Source organism: Pholcus phalangioides, unplaced genomic scaffold, assembly GCF_987345545.1.
Source record: "Pholcus phalangioides strain wild (caught in Gottingen) unplaced genomic scaffold, Ppha-v1.0 ptg000017l_1, whole genome shotgun sequence".
NCBI lineage: Eukaryota > Metazoa > Arthropoda > Arachnida > Araneae > Pholcidae > Pholcus > Pholcus phalangioides.
The window spans coordinates 5837354-5843099 of NW_028301610.1; positions in this window are offsets into that span (position 1 = coordinate 5837354).

The following is a 5746-nucleotide window of genomic DNA, read 5'->3' on the forward strand; positions in this document are numbered from 1 at the left end:
CTAAAAAAATGTGACTGCATTAATAGAGCATTTAGGAAATTTTTTATTTATTAAGTTGTGAAGTATCCGGAAGAAATCGTATTTGACTTAAATAAATGAAAATATCACAGGTCTGCGACATACATCCCATGATGTAGTATTTGAAAGAATATATATATATTTTTTTAATTGAAAAATTGGTTTTGGGAAAGATCAATTGCATTCGTTTGCAGTGGAGGATGGCTCCATCCACACAAAGTGTGCATTCAGTACATAGCTTCTCCCAGGTTCCGGCAGCTATTTCAGCCCCCAAATAATTATACAACGCACGCCGCATCCCCAAAGCAGAATATGCTGAAATCTGCGACATATGTATCTGAAAGAATTTTAAAGTGTAGAAAACGTTTATAGGGAATTTTTAAAAACCGCAGAACATTTCTAATCGGTCAGCCAAGAGCTCGTTGCAGAACAATGCAAAACATTCTGCTTTGGGGCCCCTCCTGCTTGTAAGCTTGAGTACCGTATATACGGCGAATTTTTAAATTATTAATAATGGATACATAGCCATGCTTTGTCATTTGCATCTGCAACCCAAGATTGTGGGGGCCGGCACTTCACGGTAATGGTACAGTGAACTTTCATCCCCCTCAATGTTTTCATGTCGTCGCCTCTGATTTGGTCCAGACCAGGATGAAATTTATTTTCCCGGGCCTAGCCCGTTTGGGCCATCTGCGGGCTTACACGTAGTCCCCGAGGCTATAATTTGTGAAGAGAAAGACGAGAGTAAGTAATTTTGTGCGTGTGTAATTAGAAAATTGTCAAAATCGGGATTGGTCAGTTAACTTTAACGACTGGTCTGGTAACACGATTGCAGGTAAATTGCGCCACCCGAATATATTAATGGTGTGGAAAAAGGATCCTGTTTTTAATCATAAATGTGACCATTGGCGTAGGGAAACTCGAAAGCTGGACATTGATTGGATTGTTCAGAGGAAAGTTGAATTGTACTTAAAGCCCGTGTGGTAAAACCCCTTCTCAAGCTCAAGAAATTATGAAAAAATTCAAGTACATTCATCTCACTCAGAAACGCATAAAAACAAAAAAATTAGCAGTGAAGTTCAATTATTAAAGCCGCAAAACATAATTAAAAAATTACAACAGTTGGCTACTTATCGCCTCTCGAGCTTCTTGGCGATATCTATGAAGAACGTTTCCAGCTCCCCCCACCCGTAGAAACTCTCTCTAGTAACAGTGGAGCCTCGTTTATGTGACGTTCAAGATCCGAGCCAAAACATCCTATTAATGTGTGTCTTTTAAACTGAGACTTTTTAAAGAATAAAATGATTTCTCCACCATGGCCCTCACAAGTGGTGGGCTAACAAGGCTCCAGCCCTGGGGCCCGGGACAATTTTCACAATTTTTTGCTTTTTCACGCTATAAATTCAACATAAAGTGGGCCCGTGAAAGATCCCAGCCTAGGGGGGGCCATGTTCTCCACCCCCCCCCCCACACACACGGGCTTTTTACAATCCTGTGTGGGTGACCGCCGACCAATGAAAGCACTTTCGAACATTCAAGAAACGGTCCAAAAAATTGAAATTTGGTGCCGGGCTTAATGCCGTCGCAATCAATGAAACAAAATGTAACTTTATTTGGTTCACCAAAAGTGAGCTCCCCCCTGTCTTTTCGCTCACCGTCGTTGAACAGTACTCCTCCCCAAGCCACATGCAGGGCCGGTCTTAGACCTAATGGCGCCCGGTGCAAAAACAGTAGTCAACGCCCCCTCCCCCAGGCGCAAATCCAGAGTGATGTGTCAGAGATGGCACTTTTTGCTAGTCATTACTATCCCGTAAAATACGGGACATATTCATTCTACCATATTATCAGACTCTAGGCGTGGTGATCGTCCACATCGCCCCCACCCCACCACTTGGTTGGATATTAAGGAACGGAGAATTCGGAAAAGCTTCTTCTAGAATGGGATTACTGCTATTTAACTAGTAAACAACCATAAAACCCAAATTTGTTTGATTTAATTATGCGATTTAAAAACATCAAAAAAGCAAAACGTCACACGTTCATGCAGGATAGATGAAGATTTATCTTCGTCATACTTATTTGAATTGAATTTTATGATAAAATTCACGTAGTGCACGCATCACGTACGGGCAAAGCTGATAATAGAAGTGGTTAAATTTAAGTGAAATTACGTATGATTTCTTCATTTGAAACTATCCCTTTCACACAAACCCAGTACTAAGAAACAGAAGGGGCAGGCAAACACCAGCTAAAGCACCGGGCCCTGCAACTTGGGCGGTGCCCCGAGCCGAATGGGAGGGGAAGGGCGCGCACTTGTAACTCCTTTTTTCTGAGCATAACTATTTCAAGGAGACTCCAAGAAAAGACAGCACGCTACGGCCCTGGGAAGGGGCAGGGCCGTCTTAACAGTATCATGCCCCCCCCCCTCCACGGGCCAAGTGGTTTTTCCTGAGGCCCTACCTGGTAAATTCTAGAAAATTTTAAATAGATCTCATTTTCGTGAGACCCTCTACTCTTGAGGCTCCCGGGTGGGCACCATGCGTTAAGACGGCACTGGGAAAGGGTTGTTTTTTACTCTGTAGATTTTTTTTTCACCTCGGGGACTTCAGCTTTAATTTCAGTGATAACGCACTATTCTTGAAGTTTGGGCTGAACATCCCTGATGTTAAAAATATATATATATATATATATATCTAAAGTGAAAAGAAGCAACCCACACGTTTGTGCATACAGGGTCTAAAAAGATTATGCACGATCACCGGCAAAAATGATAAATGCTGCAAAATTTACCAAACTTACCGAGACGATTGGTGTTTGTGAGACTTGTACAGAGCAGACTATTCTAAAAAAAGGAGTTCGATCTATGGTTCCATTATTTCGAATTCGCTCAGCTAATCGTAACTTCCAACTATTCTTCCTACATCTTTTAATGGCAACGAAAGACCACCTCAATCTGCTCCTGGAAAATCTCGCATTTCTCTCTTTTTTCAGATGCTATCTTTCCATTTCCTAAGAACTTTTAGTTCCAGAACTTCTTTTTTTCTTGTTTCGCGGCGCCAATCCAAATGTTTTCCAATATGTTTTGTATCCTATGTGTTTCCCAAATGTTTTCCACTGTTCCTCAAATCGTAATTAATATATAAGCTTACCTTAGTATGATTCGTATTCCCAAATAATGTATAACATAGTGGAAAAATTGCATGTTTTAATAAACTGGCATACTATTTAATTAATAAATCTATATGATGAGAAACATATCATCGCTCTTACACCTAGTACCTTACCAAGGTGCAAAACAATGATGTGAAGCATATCTTAGGAACAACTATACCAATGGAATAAAGCAATACATATTTTGCACCTCAAACTTTTTTCTGAGTTTCAAAAACAGAATCGGGGATGAGGGTCATAATTGTGGAATATGGTTTGCAAAGCTGTTTAAAAAAATCAAAGTGAATTTCCAACATACGTTCCTCATTAGTTTCTTGAAAGGGAAAAGATGTCTTTTTAGTCCCGTTGTGGCCACACCTTACCAAGGGCGCCAGGGGCGTAGCCAGAAATTTCGTTCGGGGGGGGGGGGGAACCAAAGTGACAGAACAATGGATTTGGCCATCTTTTTTCCTTTTTTGGGTCATTTTCTCACATTTCGGGGGGGGGGACCAGACCCCCAAGTCTCCCCCCTCGCTACGCCCTTGAAGGGCGCCTACACAGAGATACTGTCTAGGAGCCAAGCCTCATAGGAGGCTTTACCGTTACTCACCGGATACCTGGAACAAGATCCATGAAACTCCGAAAAGATGTTCAATTGTGTATGTCCGGTTTGTTACAATTTTCGGCACACACATACGTTGCACTCAGGAGCGGGTCGAGACAAAATCTCTACCCGAGCGGGACATATTTTTGGGCCCCCTGACTTCTCCAATTAAAAAAAACCTTGTTTCAATCACTTCGTTTTGATGCGTTCAAAGGAACAGCGATATTTTGTCATAACATATCATGTCAAATGTTTTTTTTTTTTTTGCTCTTTTACATTGGCGCTCCTTCTAGAGTGGGCACAGAAATCATTTTCCTATTTTTTCGCCCTTTTACTTCGGCCTTAACGCCCCTCCTAGTGAGGGCACAAATAAGTTTTCCTAATTATTATTTTGCGTTTCCACTTTGGATATGACGCCCCTCCTAAAGCGAACAGAAATTATTTTTCATAATTTCTTTCACCTTTTTACGCCAGTTCTGGTGCTCCTACTAGAGGGAGCAGAAATCATTTCTAACTTTTTCGCCTTGTCTACCTCAGATTTGGCGCCCTTCTTACAGCGGGCACAAACAGCCGCTGTGGTGGTCGAGTGGTCATAGTGACGGACTCGCATCGCGGGGACCTGGGTTCGAGCACCACAGTGGTGGTCGGCTGAAGTTGGTTTTCTGTGGTTCCCAACTTCAAGAAGCAAATGCGAGCCGGTCTCCCCGTTAAAAAGTCTCGCCACAGAGAGCAACAGTCCTACAAACAGTACAAATATTCAGTCATTACACTTCACTCACTTCTATTCTGTATATATAGATGGCAGCACTGAAAAATCATACACAACACTAGATACTCACTCAGATTGTTAGGTACACATACTTACACTTCAGGCACGACTCACTAGGTAGTAAATTGCCCATGGCGATAGACCTGAGTTGTGCTCGGCTTAAAAAAAAAAAAAAAAAAAAAAGCGGGCACAAATAATTTTTCCCAATTTTTTTTGCCCTTTCATTTCGGATTAGACGCCCTTCTAGAGCACACCCAGTTCACCGAGCTGCCCCTGGTGGAACTAATACGAAAGTCTGGTGAGTTGGGAGACTGGCCAGTGATCGGGGCGCCAGAGTGCATGGGTTTTCTCGTGAGCACATTTTTCTTTCTCCTCGTGTGACAGGCAGGGACGAGGCCCAAGTGCAGGATACTTATTTAAAATGGTCAGCAAATCATAGGTTTTAATTCATTCATTGGTTTTTTTAAATATATATATATTTTTTCGAAATACTGTACTGTATTGGCAATTAGCTTCTGCGTTTTTAATAAAAGTAATACAAGTCGGGAAAAAAGAGGCATGAAAGGCCTCTCTGGCTCAAAATCTTTCCCACATCATAAGACGCCTTCAATTCTTGTAATACTCCGCACAACACAGGAAAACACTTTGGCTCTCGTTAGTAGAAAAATTGGGCGACCATAAGGGTGATTCCTCTATTTTTATTTTTTTTTTTTACTGCACAACAAAAGAGAAAGAAAATGCGTCTCCCCCAAAATCCCTCGCAGGTGTAAACGAAAAGAGCTCGAGAGAGAGAGAAGAACGTGTATTTTTATCTGACCAAAATCGCTATGTACTGTACATATATAGGTGCACTGCCCATCGATTCTTTTCCTTTCGAAAAATAACCGTAATATTATATGCACACAAACTTCCAATTTTTTTCTAATCTCGGTCATTTTCCATGTAGTATATTTTATAGTTATTTTTTTAAATGAGTACCTTAAAAATATTTTTCTAGTAATGTATATTTAACGCGTTTCGGCGCCCCTTCTCATTTCGCGCCCGGTGCAACTGCACCGGTCGCACTGCCCTAAGACCGCTCCTGGCCACATGTTAGATTTCTTGGCGTCATCGTTGACACCAAGCTCACCTTCCGCGCACAAATAATGGAAGCGAATAGGGTTTCCACTCGAGAATTCCCGCTCGCCCGTTCTCGGGAATTTTTT